This window comes from Macaca nemestrina, chromosome 9 (assembly GCF_043159975.1).
Source record: "Macaca nemestrina isolate mMacNem1 chromosome 9, mMacNem.hap1, whole genome shotgun sequence".
Taxonomy (NCBI): Eukaryota; Metazoa; Chordata; class Mammalia; order Primates; family Cercopithecidae; genus Macaca; species Macaca nemestrina.
In genome coordinates, this window is record NC_092133.1 from 120,037,292 (window position 1) to 120,061,290 (window position 23,999).

General features: G+C 36.6%; 1 protein-coding gene across 4 annotated transcripts in view; it reads right to left on the minus strand.

Moving 5' to 3' along the window:
• The window catches only part of LOC105480028 (KIAA1217 ortholog), a 910,528-nt gene that overhangs the window by 647,515 nt on the left and 239,014 nt on the right, over positions 1–23,999 (minus strand). The window lies entirely within an intron of this gene.

The following is a 23,999-nucleotide window of genomic DNA, read 5'->3' on the forward strand; positions in this document are numbered from 1 at the left end:
GTACCTTAGAGGTAACCTGGATGAATACGACACCTCTCCTGTCTTCAAGGAGCTTCCACTTCCAAGGGTAATAGACCACAATTTTACAACACAGACTAATATAAGTCCTATAATATGAGTGCATATTGTATATAAAAACTATGAATAATATACTTTTTGCGAAAGGAAGTTCTTTAACAAATATCCAATGATCATCTATGTCAATATTGAATGTTTTATGATATAGGAACAATTTTTATTGTTTGAGAATGTCTCATGTATCATATCTATGGTCCTTGGTTGATAAATGCCAGGAAATCCCTCAAAAATATCCAAAACATGCCCTGGAAGCAGCAACGTCCCCATTGGGAACCACTGTAGCTGTGGATTGTAAAATCAACTTAGTTGGTGGTAATCAGAAAGAAAGGAAGGGGCCGGGCATGGTGGCTCATACTTGTAATCCCAGCACTTTGAGAGGCTGAGGTGGGTGGATCATCTTAGGTCAGGAGTTCAAGACCAGCCTGGCCAACATGGTGAAAACCCGTCTCTACTAAAAATACAAAACTTAGCCAGGCGTGGTGGTGGGGGTCTGCAATCCCAGCTACTCAGGAAGCTGAGGCAGGAGAATCACTTGAACTCATTAGGGGAGGTTGCAGTGAGCCAAGATCATGCCACTGCACTCCAGTCTGGGCAACAGAGTGAGACTCCTCTGTCAAGAAGGAAGGAAGGAAGGAAGGAAAGAAAGACAGAAAGAGAGAGAGACAGAGAGAGAGAGAGAGAGACAGAGAAAGAAAGAAAGAAAGAAAGAAAGAAAGAAAGAAAGAAAGAAAGAAAGAAAGAAAGAAAGAAAGAAAAAGAAAGAGAAAGAAAGAAAGAAAGGAAGGAAGGAAGGAAGGAAGGAAGGAAGGAAGGAAGGAAGGAAGGAAAAAGAAAGAAAGAAGAAAGGGAGGGAGGGAGACAGAAAAGAAAGGAAAGAAAGAAATAGAAAGAAAGAAGAAAGGGAGGGAGGGAGAGAGGAAGGAAGAGAGAGATGGGGAGAGAATGAGAGATATGAAAGGAGGGAAGGAGGGAAGAAAAGAAAGAGGGAAAGAAAGAAGTAAAACAAAGAAAGAAGACTGGACTAAATCAAAGTAAAAATATCAAACTGTATTTTACCTAGTGGGTGTAAGAATTGTTTTATGAGACTTTATCATGTGTGGCATTTTTTTTACACACACAAACACACACATACGCATTCACATATGTCTCTCAGTCAGAAACATGAGACTGTGGTCCTCTGAGCTTTCTAGTGCTCTGGCTATAACATGCTAGCTTTCATTCAAAGACTCTGTGCAGCATCAGGAGATAAGTTGTTGACCAGAGGATTTAAGGGCAGTGCTCATTTTACATATTTAAACTGCTCCACTGGGGAAAACAGCTGACAGAGTTACGGTCAATTAAAAAGTTGCAGTCACAGAGTTAAGGTCTGGATATAGAATACTTTCTCTCTCTCTCTCTCCCTCAACTTATATTTCTTCTCTTCTAATCCAGAAATAGATTTGAAGATTCAAGTCAGACACACAAAAAGATGCTCCAACTTCATTAGCAATCAGAAACATGCAAATTAAAACCACAATGAGATACTATTTCACACCCACCAGATTGGCAGACATTACAAATTCTGACAATATCAAGTACTGACAATCATGTGAGACAACAAGAACTCTCATGCAGGAATATAGATCAGTATAAACATGTTGGACATCAATTTGGCATCATCCAGTAAAATTAGCATGTGCCCTGTCGTTCAGCAGGTCTATGCGTTAGAAAAACTCTTGCACAGGTGCATACAATACGAATACGATGACATGAAGAAGACTGCTCCACAGGCATTAATCATAGAGGAAGCAAACCAATCAGCCAACCCTGGAAACAGCTCTAAGTCCAGAAAAAATACAGAATGGATAAATAAGGTATGAAATAGTTGTATAATAGAATAACAGCAGTGGAAAGTAATCAACAATAGCTATACACATCAACATGGTTTAGCCCACGGGTGTAATGCTGACTTCACGATTTAACATTTTGCCTTTAAAAGGAAGGAAATTCTGACATGATATAACATAGATGAATCCAGAGGACATTATCCTAAATGAAGTAAGTTAGGGACAGAAAGACAAATACTGTACGATTCCACTTAAATGTATATAGAGTAGTCAAATTCATAGAGACAGAAAGTAGAATGACGGTTGTCAGGAGTTGGGGTGGAGGGGAAAATTGGGACTTGTTTAAGTTTCAGTTTTGTACAGCAAAAAAGTTGTAGAGATTGGTTGCACAACAATGTGAATATATTTAACAATATGGAACCGTACACTTAAAAATGGTCAAGATGGTAAATTTTAAGTGCATTTTGATGCAATAAAACACTTAAAAAATTTTAAGAAGAAAGTTGCAGAATACATAAAGTATAATGAGATTTTTAAAAAGTCTCAAACATCTTCGAATTTAGGTAATTTTTAGAGATATAATTATTTATGGTGAAGTTATAATAAAAGTAAGGTGATTTTGTGAAATGGAAAATGGTACATGAGGTCTTCAATGTTGCTAGTTGTGTTCTAACCTTTCAATTGGGTATTAGTATGGTTTCATGGTTGTACATGTATAATATAAATATATTACATATATATGTGTGTATGTGTATAAATAAATAAATATATATATATAGAGAGAGAGAGAGAGAGTCTTATAAATATAGAAACTTTCTTAAAGCCAAAATTTTGTGGTCTAAATATCAGAATCGAGATCAATATGATGGAGTATACAGAACTGATTTCCAAGTTAGAAAGTCACTCTGTTCACAATAAAGTACCCGGTATCCTGGTTAGAATCAGAATTTATTTGCAGCTCGTTCAATAAAATATGAGTAGCCACTGTTTTCTTAGACTCCCTTAGCAACAGCTAAGCACCAGCACCAGGGAAAACAGCCATATCACAGATGCTCTGGCACTTTCTCTCCTAACACTATTAGCCTAAACCAAAATAGAATTCTACTTGTAAGAAAAGGGAAATTGAGGATTCAGGAGAGAGCTTTTTTAAAAAAAAATTTAAAAATTGCTTACTATCAAATAAAATGTAATGCCATATCAGATTATTTTAAGAAATTATTATTGTTTTATAATGTACTATAGACATTTAAATCCTTTTTTATATTTAGGAAGATTTATATTATATATAAAACCTTTTTTTATATTTAATCCTTTTTTATGTTTTGATTCCATATGAAACAGTGAAGAAAACAGGAAAAATAAATGATTCCCCTGATATCATTCAGTGTTCAATGAAGGTTGAAGAGAAGGTAAGGGCTCCTAACCACCAGTTGGTTTTACACCCCTTGCTTCCATGTCGCTCCCAGGGGCCTATATAAGAGCACATTCAGTACAGAAAGGATTGTGATTCCCCCCACGTACCCTGGCTCCATAGCAGATCAAATCCGTGGATGTTGGCAGCTCCCAGTCTCAGCCCTGGCCACCATCAGGGAAATTCATCAGCTGAAGCTCAAAATCCATTGTTTCTCTGATACCAGTGAGCACCAACAAAGCCAGGGAATAGTTCAGACCAAAGCCAAGAGCAGAGAGACAGGGCAAAGGACATGCAAAGGGAAAAGTCAAACCAAGAGGTGGAATTGAGACAATTCCAACGATGCCAGACAACTTGGGTTGCTGCTGCAGATGAAGCTACAAATAGATTTTATTTTGATATATAAATAAAATGAGAATGAAGGAAGTTGATGAGGACCCCAAGATCATAAGCCCAACTTGGTGAGCTGACAAGGGCATTTCCCATCTGTGGTATCTGTGAATAGACAGCAGTATTGCTTACATCAGAATTTTATTTCTACCAAAGAAGTGCTTAAAATATATCTTGATAAACAAGTTTAACTATATGAACGCTTGTAGAGCTTCATATATTTGCCTTCCAAAAATTTATCACTTGCTTCCAAAAAAGTGTTATTAACAAAATGCAGGAATGTCTCTTTATAGTATTAAATTTACCACAAGTGTTTTCATTAAAGTAGAGAAGCCAGCCAACACCTCAAAGAAGCAAAATCCTTAAGTGTCCACTTAGAGTTTCTAACCTCTAGAACTTGTGAACCACCACCCACCCTTAATCAAAGGTTCATTTTAAGAAGTCTATTTTCACTTGCCTCAACTTTGTAAAAAAGAAGCCAGCTCTTAGCAAACCTCAAAAATTTAAAAATATAACTGATGATGGAAAACATCTCAAGTTTAAAGATGTTTTTGCAAAGAAAGCAAGTGTCATCCAAGTTTGGCTGCTCAAGACTTCTTTTGAGATTAACCCAACCTTTAGGATGCCTCCTTCAAAATAACTGGCTGCAGTGGTGAAACATGAGGGTTTTTTTTTTTTTTTTAATGATCATTCAGTCTATATCATCACATATTACCCAACTGTATTGTAGGCCAAAGATACTAAGAGGTCAAAATCAAATCAGATATGACCTGCCAAAGAGTGAAATAGCACTGCACTGTGGTGATCACCGGAAGATCTCTATCAATCACCTGAAGCTAAGACATTATAATCAGGTGATGACCTCATAGGGGTGAATGGAGGGTGGAAGAAGGAAAAGACTACAAATAAAGCAAGAACTCTTGACAGTGTGTGGAGGGTGAATGCCAATAACAGTGTAACAAATTCATGCAGAAGTGCTTTTTACTTGCTGAAACAAAACCTAAAGATGCATTCAATATAAATTTAATTGTGTGGATTAAACCATTAACAAAAATGACAAAAGATAAATTAGAAAATGGAGTAAGAAACTATGGAGCAATTTGCCTTTGATTATTTTTCTACTTTTCGAAGAGACTTCAATGCCATGTTATGTTTCTGCACTTTAAAGGAAGAATGGGGACCCCATTTCCTTTACAACCAGGTCGTGGTTTGTTGATGATGGCATTACTTATTTTAAGTTGTGGATTTATTTTTTTTTCCCAGTTCTATCAAAATTCTTAACTGAAGTATCTTTCCTTTTGTTTATAGTATAAAACAAATGACCTCTCAAATTTGTGAATCTTAAAAAAATTAAAAAATAAGCTATCATTAAAAGACATTTAATGCGGTGAAGTCATCATCTGATTATAATGTCTTAGCTTCAGGTGATTGATATAGACCTTTCTGGTGATCACCACAGTGCAGTGCTGTTTCACTCTTTGGCAGATCATATCTGATTTGATTTTGACCTCTTAGTATCTTTGGCCTGCCATACAGTTGGTTAATATGTGATGATATAGACGGAATAATCATTAAAAAAAAAAAAAAACCTCACGTTTCACCACTGCACCCAGTTATTTTGAAGGAGGCATCCCAAAGGATGGGTTAATCTCTTAAGAAGTCTTGAGAAGCCAAACTTGGATGACACTTGCTTTCTTTGCAAAAACGTCTTTAAACTTGAGATGTTTTCCATTATCAGTTATATTTTTAAATTTTTGAAGTTTGCTCAAAAATGAGCTACACTGGGCAAATTAATAAATGAGCTACACTGGGCAAATTTTCCATGAGATTTCTCCTCCCTGGAGGAAATGACAGCTGATACTTAATGCATGCCATTAATAACTTTTAATTCAAAGGCTGATTTCTATGACTTAAGAGGCCAGAGTTCGCCAGCAGAGTCCTAGTCCTGAGGCAAACAGACATTGAGCATATTATGAAAGATGACTCACTGGCTATACCAGATGTACCACAAATCTAAACAAGGCTTCCAGAGAATGCCATCAGGGACAAGAAACAGCCTTCCAGTTTACTGTACTGATAATTTTATTTCCCTAAATTTAAAGAAACCAGATGAAAGGAAAACCTCACAAAAGGAATCTGTTTAAAATGTTACCTCTGTTCTCATAAAAGGAATCTCTTCACATATTATTATCTGACATATAATATTTAAAAGGGAATTTTCAAATTGAACAGATATTAAGACATTTAATAATGATTTTCCCTTCTTTAAATTTTGATTAATGGTTTGTTGAAATGTAAGACATTTACTTTCCAAACATTCAATAAGAAAGGCATAAAAATACCTATTATAACATATGAAATATATAGTGTCTGTTATTTTTATTTTTATCACCATTCATATATATTCATGAATATATATGTACATGAGTATTAGTTATAAATTTTAGAGAAAAACTGACATGTACTTAGATAAAACTTTGAAAACACTTCATACTAATAACCTTCAGAGATTTATAAGTCAAAAAAATATGAGTAGTTGATACTCAGTGTACCTAGTGGACTTATAAACACCACAAATTATTTATCTTCATGAAGTACAGAAGCATATATTTTACTTTGGCTATTTCTATGGTTTTTCATTTTTAAAACCAAAGAGAAATTCAGAGAGAAATAAATTTTTAAACTAAGAAGTACAAAAAATAAACAGTCCTGAAACCAGAACACTAAAAAAGTAATGAATCAGAGAAAATTAACACTAGGGGGTTAGGGAGAAAAAATCAATAATTTCTAAGCAGTGGACAACAAAAAGTACAATGCTGTAATTGAGAGTAGAGAGACTCATGGGGCAAGGCCCATGATTACCTTAGAATTCTGCCTGGGGACAATTTCCCAGTTGCAGCACAAACAAAACACAGCAGTTCTGCTGATCTGAGGAGGCAAAGATCAGGGTATGAGGTTGCTGAAGCTGCTGAAACCTGAATGGCTGGGTTCTGAAGGCAAGAGAGCTGCCAGAGTGTGGGGAAAACAGGTTCAAAGGTTTAAACCTGTGTGGTCCACAAGTCCGTTGCTCAGGGTTGATCTGTGCATGTGCAGAGGGATACATAAGGCCACCCAAGAGGCTGCTGCTGCTGCTGCTGCTGTATTGAGAGCCAGGCAGAGATACTGAGATCAAACAGTGCTGGAAGACTTTGGAGTTCTGGCTCAATCAGATTGGAAAGGCCTCAATAATATCCCATTATACAATATTGACACTGCTGAGACACCAGAAAGGCTATGCCTTAGGAGAAAGGACCATAACATAAAGGGAGGTTTCTACTATGCCCGTCTTTACAAGTTCAAATAGCACAATTCATCAAGATCCACAGGAGAGACAGAGTTTGGAGATTTGTCAATTTGAAGAGCTTAGGAGGAAATACCTTGGGCTTCCAACAATTCTGATATAACAAATTGTAAAAAACTTAATACAGGTTCAGTGTGATCCTTGAGAAAGGAAACTTACTATAAAATCAATATCCCTTAAAGAAAGAAAAGAAAATACAGTTTATATATAACACGTCATCTACAATTTCCAATAAACATTCAGAATTTACTGTGCATGTGAAGAAACATAACCATAGTCAAGAGAAATAATAGTCAATAGAAACAGACCGTCAAACCACATGTATGTTGGAATGAGCAAAGACTTTACAGCAGTTTTTATAAATATATTCAAGAACATAAGGAAAAGGTGGTCGTAATAAGTCAATAGTGGAGCATTATCAGAAGATAAATGGAAATTGTATGTATACGTGTGAAAGCTCTGGAACTGAATAGTTCATTGACCAAATAAAAAGTTTACTATATGAAAAGTTCACAACCTATTAAAGATGGAAGAAAAAAACAGGTTAATGAATTTGAAGAGATACTAGTAGAAATTACTCAGTTGGAAGAACAAAGTACAAAAAGACTGAAGTAAAACATGAACTGACTTTCAGGGACCTGGGGAACAATATCATATAGTCTAAGCTAGGTGTAATTAGAATAACAGAGGGAGAAGAGAATGAGGAAGGGCAAAAAAAAATTTTTTTAAGAAATAACAGGTCAGATGCAGTGAGTGGCTCATGTCTGTAATCCCAGTACTTTGGGAGGCCAAGTTGGGTGGATCACTTGAGGTCAGGAGTTCAAGACCAACCTGGCCAACATGATGAAACCCCATCTCTACCAAAAAATACAAAAATTAGCTGAGTATAGTGGCAGGTGCCTGTAATCCCACCTACTCGGGAGGCTGATACACAACAATAGCTTGAACCTGGGAGGTGGAGGTTGCAGTGAGCCGAGATCAAGTCACTGCACTCCAGCCTGGGTGACAGAGTGAGACCCTATCCCAAAAAGAAAGAAAAAAGGTGAGAGGAAAGGAGAGGAGAGGAGCAGAGCCAAATATTTTCCACATATGATTTAAAAACACTGACAAACAAATCCAAAGAGCTCGGCATACCCCCAGCAAGAGAAATACAAAGAAAACCACACTTAGGTACAGAATAGCAAAAATCAAAGAGAAAGACAAGATCTTGAAAATAACCAGAGAAAAAGACATAAAGGAGAATAATCATACAAATTATGGTAGACTTCTTAACAGAAAAAAAGAGAGGCCACAGAACAATGAGTGTGGGCAAAAACAAACAAACAAACAAAACCAAAAAACTTGTCAACCCAGAGTTCTATATATACTAAAAACAAACTTCAAAACAAGGGTAAAATGTATACATTTTAAGATAAGTAAAATCTGTCAGAATGTATTTACAGCAGACTGAAGAAATTACTTTAGGCCAAAGGAAAATCATACTAGACAAAAACTCAGAGCTTGTATAAAATGATGGCAACTCATTTCCATCCTGGACGAATGCATAACAATAAAAATAAAAAATTGGTAAGTGTAAAAGGTTTTTTATGGTATAATTTCTTCAGAAGAAAACTGCCTGTTTAAAGTAAAATAATACAATTGTAAGGTAAAATTAATAATGTATATAGAAGTAAAATAAATGAAACAATAGTTCAAAGTACTGAGAGGGGTAGTTACATGGAATTGTACTGATGTAAGACAATTAAATTTGTGAAGTGAAGACACTGAAATGACAATTAAATTTGTGAAGTGAAAAGAGTGAACAGAAATAAAAAAATAATAAAGACCAGAGATCAATGAAAATAGAGAATTAACAAATCCAAAGTTTCTTCTTTAAAAAGATTGTTAAAAATAATAAACTTCTAGTAAGACTAATTATGAAAAAAGAAAATATAAGTGTGAGTAGAAAGAGGGAAGTGGGAGAAAATGTGAAGTGGTACAATAATGAAACTAGAGAAACAAGGATAAATTAAAGCTCAATATTGTGTGTTCTCAAGCAACCACTAAAAATAATACAACAAATAATCTAAAAACCAAGAAAAAAGGGCCAGGCGTGGTGACTCATGCCTGTCATCCCAGCACTTTGGGAGGCTGAGTTGAGTGGATCACGAGGTCAGGAGTTCAAAACCAGCCTGGCCAAGATGGTGAAACCTCGTCTCTACTAAATATACCAAAAAAAAAAAAAATTTTGCCAGACATGGTGGCTGCCACCTGTCAGCCCAGCTACTCAGGAGTCTGAGGCAGAGAATTGCTTGAACCCGGGAGGCGGAGGGTGCAGTGAACCAAGATCATGCTGTTGCACTCCAGCCTGGGTGACAGAGCGAGACTCCATCTAAAACAAAACAAAACAAAACAAAACAAACACAAAACAAAACAAAAACCTAGAAAAGTAAAAGTTTTTCAATTAACTTTAAAAAAGACAGGCAGACCAGGTGTCGTAGCTCATGTCTGTAATCCTAGCACTTTGGGAGGCCAAGGCAGGATGATCACTTGAGTCCAAGAGTGCGAGACTAGCCTGGGACATAGTGAGACTTCATTTCTACAAAAAACATTTTAAAAATGAGCTGGGCATGGTAGTGCACACCTGTGGTCCTAGCTACTTGGGAAGCTGAGGTGGGAGGATTGCTTCAGCCTGGGAGGTCAAGGCTGCAATGAGCTGAGATTATACCACTGAATTCCAGACTGGGCAACAGGGTGAGATCCTGTCTCTCAACAAAGAAAATAAGAAGACAGTAAATAAACATTAAAAGTATAAAGGGGAAAAAATAGCAAGATGTATCTTAAACATAACAACATCAATTGACACATTAAATGTAAACAGATTGAACAATTTAGTTAAAAGGCAGAGATTATCAGACTGCATTTAAAAGTAAGACCAATTATGTAATGTACTGTATAAACTAGAAAGATACATTTTAATTTAATCTGCAAATGTACTGAAAGTAAAAGTGTTGGGAAGATTTCCACGTGAACAGTCAGGATAAGAAAGTTGATGAGGCTATTAAAATAGCAAAATGGTCTTCAAGGCAAAAGATACTAGTTGAGTTAAAGGAAGACATTGCATAATGGTAAAAAAGAGATTTATCGGAAAGACATAGCAATTCTAAATGCATATGCACTAATAACAGAACTCCAAAATATGTAAGCTAAAACTGACAAAATTAAATAAAAAAACAGATAACAAATTTGGAGTTTTTTATTATTGCTCTGTTAGTAGTTAGTAGATCAAGCAGGCAAAAAAATCAGTAAGGATACAGAAGATCTGAGAAAGACTATTCACCAACTTAACCTAATTGACATTTACAGACTACTTTTTTCAATAACCTCATAATACATATTTGTTTCAATGGCACATCAACTGCTCATCAATATACACTGTATGCCAAAGTGTATAATGCATTCAAAAAATTTCAAAAGCTTGAAAACTGGCAGAGTATGTGAGCTTATCATAGTAAGGTTAAATTCGAAATTGATAACACTAAGATATCTTTAAAAATCCCAAATGTTTCAAAATTCACCAACACACTTTTAAATAATTCATAGATTAAAAAAGGAGTCAAAGACAAATGAGAAAGCCTTTCAAAATAAATAATTTTACATATCAAAATAATTACATATCAAAATATGCAAAAGGCAGCTAAAGCATTGCTTAGAAGAAAATTTATAACTTTAAATGACAAAATTAAAGAGAAAAATTAAAAATCTGTTATCAAGTGTCTATTTTAAGAATCTAGAAAAGGAAGACTGAATTAATCCCAAAGTGAACAGAAATAAGAAAATAACAAAGAGCAGAGATAAATGAAAATAGAGAATTAACAAATAAGAAATTTATTTTTTAAAAAGATTGTTAAAAACAATAATCTCCTACTAAGACTAATTACGGAAATAGAAAAGAGTTTGAATCTATAATCAAAAATCTTCCCACTAAGAAAATTAAAGTTTTCCAGATGATCCCACTGGTGAATTCTATCAAATATTTAAGAAAAAATTAATATCATTCTTCTATAAACTCTTTCAGGAATTAGAGGATAAAATGCTCCTACACTCATTTTCTGAGGCCTGCATTAACCTAAAACTTGCTAAAGATATGACATTGTTTTCTGTTTACAGAGAAGAAGACTATCTATTAAGAAAATCCTAAGAAATATACTAAAATTTATAAAAATTAATAATAGAATTTAGTAATGTTGAATAATGCAAAAAATCAATGCACAAAAATTAATTGTATTTCTGAACAAACCATAGATGGAAAAATCTTTTCAACTCTATGGTAGGTCATTGATTCCTAGGAGAAAAAAATAATACAAAATGATGACACTAGCCATAAAAGGAAACTTGATAAAATAGACTTCAATAAAATTAAAAGCATTTTTTTGCTCTTCAAATACAACTTTGGGAAAATACAATGCAAACCATTTTTTGAATTGAATCATTTGAGGATACAAATATTTCTCTAAGCAAATTGGGATAAGATATTAGCAAAACACGTAACTGACAAAGAGTTCACATCTAGAATGGTTAAAGAACTCTTACAAATCTGTAATATAAAGACAATCTGATAAATGGGGAAAAGATGAGAATGGACGTTAGACACAAGAAGGTATGTAAATGGATAATAACCTATCAAAGGTGCTCAGCATCATTACTGATCAGGAAATCCAAGTTAAAACCACAATGAGGTGCCAATATGCATTAAAATGTCCATAATAAAAATAAATGACAATCCCAGCCATTGATGAAGAGCAACTGAAACTCTCATACATTTCAGGTAGGAGTGTAAAATGATCCCATCATGTTATAAAACAATTTGGCAATTTTTTGGTAAAGTTATACATGCTATGAGCCAAAACTATTCATCTAAGAGCAACGAAAACATCTATGAACACTAAAACATACGCTGAAAATACAGAGTAGCTTTAATTACAATAGCTTCAACCTACAAACTACTCAGATGTTCATAAAACTATGCTATATTCTTTGAATACTACTTAGCAATGAAAAGGAACAAATGATTGACACTTGTCACAAATGGATGGCTCTCAAAAACATAATGCAGAGCAAAAGAAGGCAGGCACACCAATATGTCTCGAATGATTCCAATTGTATAATGCTCTAAAACAGGGAAAGCTAATCACTAGTGCTAAATGTCAGATCATTTGGTTGCTACGGGTGGGAAGTGGTAGCAATTAGCTGACAGCTTGCAAGAGAGGACTTTCTGGATGAAGGAAATAGTGTGTCTTGATTTGGGTGTTGGTCACATGGGCCTACATATTTGGTGAAACTCATTAAATTCTACATTTTAAATGGGTACATTTAATTTAGGCAAATTATACATTAAAAAGTTCATTAAAAATTTTCTAAGAAGAGACTAATTTACAATTAGCAGAATTACCTTTGTGCCAAAAGTGAAAACCCTACTTTTACACACAAATCACTTAAAACCATTTATTCTACTTTAAAAAATACTAAGCAGTCCCCTCAATCTCATCTGTCCCTTTGCACATTACCTGGATTTTCTATAACCAAATCCTAAGAAAAAGGTTGATAGGATGTTAAATGTGAAACAACATACAAAATATTGTCCCTAAATTTCAAAATCAAGATAGTTGATTTCAGATGCATTATAGATGTGCATATCTATTCAGTAGTCTATCTCACTCCTCCCTAGAGACAAAAATAGAGTGATGTTGATTAAACAGAGAGAAGGAAAAAGCAATTTGAGCCAATGTCTATCCCGATGTCAGTCTTGATATCCTTTTCGATTGTTGCTGAGTGAGGTCAGATTGGTGTTATGCTCAAGTTCTTAAATCTAGTCCCGAGGTTTAATGTCAGACAGGTGTAAGCCTGGTAAAATGAGTCACAGACGTAGTTTAGTAAGCTGTTCTCTGCACATGACTTGGACATCCTATGTCAAGACAGGTGGAAATGTTTGGAAAGCTACACAAAAACAATTGCAAACTTGACTGTATTCTGTTTTGCAAATGTAAAACCTGCTAAAAATATTACAGAGGTTGTGCATTGTTCTCTATTTACAGAGAACAATCTTGCCAATGAAATAAATCCTAAATAAAGTACCAACATTTATGAGACTTACAAAAAATCACAAAGATAACTATTTTGTAAGAGATAAGCACTGGCCAGTAGCTGGATAATATTTATTTGGGGTTTTTCAAAAGGAAACAAAATCTCAGTCATGGGTAAAACTTTCCAGTTGTTTTAAAATTTCACGTTCTCTGGGGGTGGAGGTTGCACTGAGCTGAGATCATGCCACTGCAATCCAGCCTGGGTGACAGAGTAAGAACCTGTCTTAAAAATAAATGAAGAAATAAGTAAAAACTAAAAATAAAATTACAGGTTATTTCAAAGGGTAATCACATCTGGATTGTCACGAAAGCCCAACAAGTTAGATTTTTATTTAAAAGAAACCAAGAATGTATGGTATAAAATGAGCATTTTATAGCTTTATTATAATCAGTATAAAAAAACTCAAGGCTACTGTGGGTTCACAAATATAATTTTGTTTTTCTTATGTTACTGTGAGTATTGACACCTCAGGACAGACATGTGAAGAGCCTTACATTCACATTAGACAGATTCTAACTTAGCCTAATGGTCGCCTATAGCTGTGTTTGTTTGTTTCCTTCTTTCCTTCTTTCCTCCTCCTCCTCTCCTCCTTTCCTCTCCTCTCCTTTCCCTTCCTTCCTTCCTTCACAACTCTTTGTTATAAGAACATTAACAATGGAAACATTTCAAAAGCTGTGATTTACAGATTAAAAACTAACAACTCACTGTGCCCTAGCCTTGACACAATCTATTTTTTTGCATACATATCTTGTCTTAAACATAAAACACTTATATAACGCTTTAAATTTTTAAAAAAGACTGTGGCACACATTATTGGATATGATCATCAATATTGTTAGCTACTATTACCTTTTACTTCTTATAATTTGGGAAACTGAGGTTCAGAGGAACTAAATGATGTTCCAAAGATAAGAAAGCCAGAAGATGGTAATGGCAAGTCTAAAATCTAGGATTCCTGACTCTTACTCTGTTTCTCTATTAAGTAGAGCCAGAAATATTTTAATGGTAAAGATTAAATTAAGTGGGGTCTTAAATCCCTTCAAAATTACATTATTTGATAGGCTTACAAAATAAGGTACAGGAAAATGTATTCTCTACTGGTTACAGCAGTTGGAGAATTTGATTCCAAAATTCAAAGTGACTAACATTTTATCTGTAAATTCCTTCAAAAGTTAAAAAAAAAAAAAAAAAAAAAGTCAACAAGGGCCGTAGCTCCTACTACCTTAATGACTGTTAATTTGTTATCAAATGATATTTATAGGGAAAATAAATACTTCTAAAATATAAAAAAGCCATAACTACCCAGTCTAAAAGAGGCTATGCTAATAACAGAAGACGTGTCTTTTAAGACAACATACACATGCAAAAATCAACCTCAACCTGAAGTTTGTGTTTCTCCTGTTCAACTGTCACTAAGTCAGTTGCTGGGTTTTCGGTGGTTGAATCCTCAGCCTCAGAGAACACGCCCAGTGTCTCTCTCTGCTGCGCTCTAAGGAGCATGTTAAAAATGAAATACACTGGCTGGGCGTGGTGGCTCAAGCCTGTAGTCCCAGCACTTTGGGAGGCTGAGACAAGCGGATCACGAGGTCAGGAGATCGAGACCATCCTGGCTAACACGGTGAAACCCCGTCTCTACTAAAAATACAAAAAACTAGCCGGGCGAGGTGGCGGACGCCTGTAGTCCCAGCTACTCGGGAGGCTGAGGCAGGAGAGTGACGTAAACCCGGGAGGCGGAGCTTGTAGTGAGCTGAGATCCGGCCACTGCACTCCAGCCTGCGTGACAGAGCGAGACTCCGTCTCAAAAAAAAAGAAAAAAAAAAAAAATGAAATACACTGACCAAAGCCCAGTAGGTTCCTCTGTCTGATACCCTAATCTGAAAGAGCATTCTGGCCTCTGAATGATATGACTATTTCTGCAATCACTTTTCCTGAGCATGCTTAACACAGAACTTTTGTCTTTCAGAAAGTGTTTTGACTAAAAAGCAACTGACTAATAGAGTCAGCGATACGTGGACACTGGAGACAATCCTTTTGAATGAACATGAGACACCAGACATGCAAAGGAAAGTGTTTCAGAATACTATTGTTTTCTGATCCAAATGTGAAGACACCCATGTTAACATCCACAGAGTTAGCAATAAGAGGAACACTTGGCTGCTGGAAATCAGAAAAGGTCACTACAGGGTCAGCTTTTTTCCCAAAATGATTTGTGAAGGACAGGAGCCAACATCAGAATAATGATTTATCTATTAACAGCTGCAGACCCTACAGCCACCCTCGGCACTGAAGGCATCACCCACACAATCACACCCAGAGCTGAACAGGAAATATGTGTAAGTACATTTCACAGAGCCAACACCACTTCAAGACTGTGGAGTGATGATGGGAAGTAACTCTTTCACTTGGGCATCTTTGGCACCACAAATAACCCACTAAACAAGGTTACAACAATTGTTCCTGTTTCAATGATTTGAAAGACAGCTCAATTTGGAATTGATTGCATTCATGGGTTATCTAGGCACACAGCTTCACACAAAAATGCAGCACAAAGATCTTTGTGAATATAAGCAGGGGTGAGAAGTTTATTTCCATCCTTTTCCCATTGCTCTGTCACCAACTGGCCTCAGTTGCTAGTTGACTGCCATGTGTCCCTGGCTCAGCTGTGTGTGGCTCTGTTCTGATCAGTTCCACAAATATTTATCAAGCACTTCCTAAATGCTGAGCATAGAGCTACATGCTAAATATATAAAGATGAATGAGAGACTTTTCCTGGACTTATGGAGGTCATCAATGGACTTAAGGAGATCAAGTCTATAAAGAGAGAAGAACATTTCTCATTCTAACTTACTCCCTATGTGGATTTCTTCCAAGACTCTCCCAGGCGAAGTCCTTCATCTTCAAATCCACTCTCTATCAGTGTCCCCATTTAGAGATTCCAACTTTAGGGCTTCAGTGGGGAGATGTTGGTCAAAGAGTACAAAGTTTCAGTCCTATAGGATATATAAGTCCTAGTGTTCTAAGGTACAGCATGAGGACGATACTTAATAATACTGTATTGTATACTTTAAATATGCTAAAAGAGTAGATCTGAAGTGTTCACACCACACACACAGTAACTATACGAGGAGATGAGTGTGTTAACTAGATTGAGTGTGATAATCATTTCACCATGTATATATCAAAACATCACATTGTTCATCTTAAATAAATACCATTTTTATTTACAAATTAATTTTTTAATAGTACACTGTGAACTACAAAACACAAAGAACATTCTGTTTATTCTGTTTCTTTGGCTTCTGGAACCAGAAATAGTTCCCTCCCAAAATAGCAATTTAAACCATCGTGAGAGAAGAGTGTGGCAAGACTGGAGAAATGGGAGAAGAGGAAAGGTGGCAGATCCACCCCAAACAATTATATTTAAGTTAAACTTCTAGTGAGTTGAGAATGGTGTGCTGGAGTTAATGAGTAACTGTAGAGACCACTGATTATTGGCAACCGGGAATTAGCAGGTATGTGACCCTCTACTGTTCCCAAGAAAAGGAAACTAGTAAGCAAGTTGCTGGAGACAAACCTGAAGCCTGCAGTGAAGGGCAAATCTGCAGGAATAATTCCTCTAATTTGACCACGTGTCAGTGCTCATGGTAGGATAATTAGAGAGGCAACTGGAAAAGCAAGAGATTACGTATTATAGTGCCTGAATTTCATTCTTCCCTGGATAATGGTCTGGCCGAGAGAGAGGCCTCCCTACCTTGGAAAATAATTTCACTCCTGAGAATATTGAACCCATAGTGCATTACAGGCTAAATTAGCTTAAGAGATGAAGATGACATGAAATAAGGCTCTGACTTGCCTGATTGCTGCTCTGAGAAGGGACATGTCAGCAGTCGTTAGACTGACAGTATACTTCCCTTGCCTGTTGATGGCATTTTCAGTGGTTAGATTTCTCTGGACATCCGCAACATATTTTCAAGCTTTAGAGTAATCAAGAATGGGTAAGAAAAGTTGCCACCCACATCATTTGTCATCAGGGAAATGCAAATTAAAACAACAATGGGATGTCACCATATTCCTATTAGTATGGCCAAAATCCAAATCAACAACAACAACAAATGCTGGTGGGGATGTGGAGTCATAGGAACTCTCATTCATTGCTGGGGGGAATGCAAAATGGATCAGCCACTTTGGAAGAGAGTTGGGTGGTTTCTTACCGAACTAAACATACCCTTGCTATACAATCCCGCAATTACATTCCTTGGCATTTACCCAAAGGAGTTGAAAACTTAATGGCCACACAAAAACCTGTACACAGATGGGTATAATAGCTTTCTTTATAAATGCCAAAACTCGGAAACAACCAAGATGTCTTTCAGTAGGCGAACGGATCAACTATGGTACATCCAGACAATAGGATATTACCTGGTACTCAAAATAAGTAAGTTAGCACATCATGAAAATACACGGAGGAAACTTAAATGTGCATCGCTAAGTGAAAGAAGGCAACCAGAGTTATACAGTACGACTCCAACTATATGACATTCTGGGAAAGGCAGAACTATGGAGACAGTAAAAAGATCAGTTGTTGTCAGGAGTTAGTGGGGAGAGATGGAGGAATAGATGAAGCAAAAAGGATTTTTACAGCCGTGAGGCTATTCTGTATGATGCTATAATAGTGGCTACATGTCGTTATACATTTATTCCAATCAACAGAATGTACAACAACCGAGGTTGAAGCCTAAGATAAACTCTGGGTGAGAATGATGTGTCAATGTAGGTTCGTTGATTTTAATCAAGGTATCGCTTTGGTGGAGAACGTTGCTAATGGGAGAGGCTATGCAGGTGTCAGGACAGGGGTATATGTGAAGGCTCTGTACCTTCTACTCAGTTTTGCTGTGAACCTAAAGCTGCTTTAAAAAGTAGTCTGCTTTTAAAAAACGTGTACTGACATTTTCTTTTGTCCACAGCAACCAACTCTGAGGTGTGAAGATTTTTTTACATTTCTTTTTTTAAAGCAAGAGGAAAAAATAGCTCACTTGCATCCCACCTTTTATTCTACACATTTAAATGTTGAAAGCTAGAATCTGAGAGATTATCTAGTCTCATGCCTTTCCTTTATGTTATTTTCCCTAGGTAAAGAGTGAGTTAGGACATTAGATCTAGAACACAATTCTTAAGTTTCAGGCCAGTGTATTATCACAATTTCACTTGGTTCAAAGATGCAATTTCAGTAAAGCATAGTAAAGCATTTGGCTGACTCTTGAAATGACCATAACAACTTAAGGAATATATCTATCCCTACCTTTGATCCTTTGTATTGTTTTTAACAAATGGTGCATGAAGCTAAAATAGCTATCACTTAAGAGAGATATAACTTATCCCTCTAGTGAAATCCATCCTAAAGATGTAAACTCTCCCACCACAATGAATAGTTGCTCGGTCCCCTCATCTGTCCCCAAGTTTTTATGAACTATTTTCTAATTAATTTAATTGTAGCATTAGCCACAGTTTCCATTTTTAACCCATTTTCATGAGGAATCACATAAATATTTTCAATCTCCATGACACCTCACAAAAAGCAGGGTTTATAAACACACTCGAACCCTAGCTAAAGCAGGAGACATTCCTGTACTTAATATTTAGCATGAGAAACATTGCTGAGAGTAACTCCCAGAAGATGGACCATTCGCTACCTTGAGTGATGAACATAGATTGAAGTTCAGGTTTTCTTTCTTTTTAAGCATTGTGGTGATTTGCTTCCTAATTGCAAATCAATCCATCAATCAATAGATACAAATAAATCAATACAATGGATACAGATTATTCCCAGGTGCTACTTCAAACAAAATAAAACAAACGTAATTCAAACATGAGGGAGTGTAAAACCGCGTTTCCCAACCACCATTCTGTACACATATCAGCCTCTCTGTCTAGTTCCCCTTCGACTCTTTCCCCTCTCTTGTTGATGGGATCTGCTTTAGAAAGCATCTATGCACTCCCTTCTACGTGGTGATGTCTTGTTTTCATGCAACTATTGATTAACATTGATCATCTAAACTGCCACACTTCGATACTGAGGGTGTCTTCACACAAGGGCAATGTCTGCTGTACACTGACTCAGGTTTGTGACATTGCCACCCACATCTGTGCAGTGAGGTATATATGAGAATATGAATGTGATAGTTATTTGGTATAGATTATTTTATAGAAATAAAACCTCAAAATTGTGATAGGTTTGTATGTGTTTTTATGGTTTTTTGAATGTATTCAAAACTTTAACTTTGATGATGTCAATAGCTATGACTCCTTTAAGACAAGAAAGAGACACTCTATTTTGCAGAATTGTGAACCATATTTTTACCATAATGAAAGAGGTAAGCAGCACAAGTTCATGATGTCCTCACACCTGTGATGTGATTTTGATGGCTAGGTGGACTCTGGCATCAGATATCAGAACATAAGCCAGGACCAGGCAAGATGGAGTTGATGGGAAGTGACCTGGTCTTAAGGGTGTATGGGGGACGGGGCAGCTGCACTTGGACCTACCATACCAGGTTCTACTGCTACAGGAAGTTGCTACTCCTCATCCAATCAGGAGGTAGGCATGGAGCAACACATCCAAGCTGCCCTCTTCATTCAAAGGGTCAAACCATTTGATTAGGTTACAAAGTAGATAATCCCCCACTCACCTATAGCAATTCTGAATGTAACGGACAAAATCTTATCAAAGTCAAGCATTTCATAGCTCTGGCATTAGTCTTATATAATGCAATTTTATCAGTTAGGTTTTTGAAAAGTGTTTGTTGATTACAGCGAATCCCTTTTCAGCAATTTAGCAAAACTAAAGTGATTTACAAAATAGGTGGAGACATACATTTTGCTGCTTGTCATCATTTCCCCAAACTACTGAGGTTGCAAAGAAGCATAAATATTTAAAAAGTGCTCAGGATTGCTTAATTCTGTCATTGATAATTTATTAATTTACAAGAGACAGACGACTGAGATGTACTCTAGCAACCACTAATTGTTTTTAGATTATCCATTAATATATTCATTTCATAATTGTAAGTGAAAGAATGCATATTAATGTTCAAAGCTATGGCTCTTTGTGCATAACTTAACTAATTTCAATGGTTAAAAACCTAATTAAGCAGATTCAAAGTAAAAGTGGCTTCAGTAACAAATGTGTTTACCTTTCATCAAAACGGACACTTTTTTCACACCATAGCGAACTACTAGAACCGTGGCTTCAGCAATTTTTTTTTTGATCCAGTCCAGACCTCCAGTGTTCCACTCCTCTGATATCCTCACTTTCCCCCAGGCTAGTATACATCACAGGGTTCATCATTATAATCACACCATTGCATATAGCCTCAACTCTGCGACTCGCTTTTCCTACATTGTATTCACCTGTTGAGAACTCCACCATGGTTAAGTCCGACTCTCCGAGTTCTCTGCACCAGGCAAGCAGCCGAATGTGGCCGAAAAGCACACATACGGCTGCTGGTCTCAAACTAAGCCTGTGACCTTGAACTGTCCATCAATTCTGTTTCCCCATCCATTTACTCATTCATTTTTGTTGTGGTGGTGGTTGTTTTCTTGTTTTAATTTTTAATTTCGTTGGTGCATGGTAAGAGCATATATTTATGGATTACAAGAGCTATTTTGATACAAGCATGCCATGCATAATAATCACATCAGGGTAAATAGAGTGCCATCCCCTTGAGCATTTATCCTTTGCATTTCCAACAATCCAGTTATACTCTTTTAGTTATTTTTCAATGAACAATTAAATTATTTTTTACTATAGTCACCCTGTTATGCTAGCAAATACTAGGTCTTACTCATTCTTTCTAAATATATTTTTGTACCCATTAGCCACGCCCCCCCTTCCCTTCCTCTCCTAACTAACCTTCCCAGCCTCTGGTAACCATCCTTCTACTCTATCTCCATGGGTTCAATTGTTTTAATTTTTAGCTCCCACAGATAAGTGAGAACAGGTGATGTTTGTCTTTCTGTGCCTGGCTCATTTCACTTAACACAAAGACCTCCAGTTCCATCCACGTTGTTGCCAATGACAGCATCTCATTCTTTTTATGACTAAATTATACTTCACTGTGTATATGTACCACATTTTCTTTATCCATTTGCCTGTTGATGGACACATAGGTTGCTTCCAAATCTTGGCTATTGTGAATAGTGCTGCAATAAACTCATGCATTTTTCCTTATGTGTATGTCATACTCTGCTCACTTCTCAGGCCTCTAACCTCTCCTTCCCATGCCATCTCTCAACTAAAGTCCCTGCTTCTTATTTCCCTGAGAAAACAGAAGCAGTCTGAAGAGAATGTCCTCCAGCACCCACCACCAGAAGCATTTGCCTACCTGGAAATGGCCCATGTACTCAAACCTTCCTTCCTGTTATGTGGAGCAACTGGCCATGCTGTCACCCAAATTAAAGCATCCACTGCACACACATCCCTTTCTTCCTCGCCTAAGGGGACTGTTCCATCAATTCTTCCTTCCTTCTCCTATATTATGATTTTCCTCTATTATTGGATCATATCCAAGAGCATACGAATATGAAACTATTTTTTCCATCTGAAAAAAATAAAACTTTCCTTCCCCCACCTCCTATTTCAGCTAACTCCCTGATCCTCTACTCTCTTTTATACAGAAATTCATAGAAAGAATGGTTTTAGAAGGACTAGTTCCATTCTGTCTTCTCCCATTCTCTCTTGAATCCACTCCAGCCAAGTCATCACCCCGTTGGACTACTGATACAGCTTTTGTCAAAGCCACCAAAGGCCCAACTTGTAAATCCAATGGTCAATTCTCAGTCTTCATTGGTTTGACGTGTCTGCAACGTTTGATAAATTTAATCACCCCTTCTTCTTTAATATGCTACACTTGGCTTTCAGAATCCCTCACTCTGCTTATTCTCCTCCTGTCTCACAGTAGCTCATTCTCTTTTCTGATTCTTCCTTATATCCTTAACCTTCAAATGCTAGGATGCCTTAAACTCTGTCTTAAGAGTATTTCTCATCTCTAGCAACACTCAATCTCTAAGTCAGAGGTGCTTAACCTACGTTACAGGTTAAAACAGAGATAAGAATCATCTGGGAAGTTTTAAAAATGCCAAAGTCTGAGATCCATCACAGACCAATTACAGAAGAATTTATATGGGTGAAGGTGGGTCTCAGTTGAGAATCACTACCTTAAATGATCTCATCCAGCCTTGTAGCTTTGAACACCATCTAAGAACTGATAGCCTCAAATGTATGTCTTCACCACAGATCTTGCCCAGACTTGCATATCCAACTGCCCACTTGATTTCTACATGTGGGTGTCTAATAAATACTTCAAACTTCACAATCCTAAAACACATATCCCAATTCTACATGTTCTAAACTTATTTTTGCAGTCTCCTCCATGCCAATAAATGACAACTCCACCCTTCAGTTGCTCGAGCCAAAAACGTTGAAGTCAACCTGATCATTTTTCTCTCATACCCCAAATCTAGTCTGGAAGACAATTCTGTCATTTCTACCTCAAAAATAGTTTGAGAACCTGTCACTGCTCAACACCTCTGCTAAGGCCATCCTACTCCAAACCCCACCACTTTTCTCTAGACAGATGCACCTCCTGCTCCTTACTTCTTCAATTCATCACCCATATATTATCCACTCAGCGAGGCTTTCTCTGACTACGCTATTTAAAATAGCACCCTCTCATCACTGCATGCCTTATCCTCATGCCTGGCTTTATTTTATTCCAATGCATTTATCACAATCTGACATACTACATCTTTCTCTTATTTCTGTATTTATTCTGCTTCTCTCTTAAAATACAGGCTCAAGAGGGCTTCCCATCTAAAATAGAACCTCAAATGTGAGCAGAGTAGATGTTCAGTAAATATTTACTGAATGAATGGTTGAATCTTCTATATCCTAGCAAATAAATCCTTCTGGAAACAAATCATTTAAATGCATCAAGAGGAAATAATATGATCATTTTAAGCAAGACAGAACAGCTGACCCAAATTGCTGTCAGAATGCCACTTTTTGATACTGTCCGCTGGCTTGACAGCACAAATTTTTTAAAAAATCCATTCTGGTGCATAAGTATGCCTCCCCAAAGAATGTGCTCTATGTGAGAAGCATGTTATTTCAATATAAACCATGTCTGGATTTTTTCTTGCCATGATCTGACTCAATGTCTCGCACTGCTCAGAGCCAAACTGTCTCATAAGTCGGTCTTCTTGTTTTAAAGCCTCCCTGCCAGGAAAAAAAAGCAGAGGGCATTTGTGCCTCTTTATTGTGACAATATGCATCTGTGTTACCTGGTAACTTCTACGTACTGGCTGTCGGTTCAGCTGAACTGTGCGCCCCGGGCAATCCTGCTTCTGTGGTTCCTCTGTGGGAGCTTGACAAGAAAGAATGGAAAACCAATGCCTGGATGTGGTGCAAATTAACATTTTTGCTGTGTCCACGAAACCCTCCGTCACGAACATTGGCATCACAATATGAATCTTTTATGTACCTGTGTTTATTTGGTATATGACAAAACAGATGCTAGCCAACTAAGAAGAGAGATTTTAAAAGCCTATTTTATATTCAAGTGTCAATTGGTAGCTAATGTTAAAGCTTTTGAGAGTGAACATTTATTCAGAAGCTATCAAAAAGAACTGGCTTCCTGATTTTTAAAGACTGTGCATATCTGACAGGCAAAATTTACATGACCCATGGAAACCTATAAATATTCTCCTAGGGAAACTGGAATTACTTAAGGCAAAAATACATTAACAAAGGCAGAAATACTGTTAATACAAACAT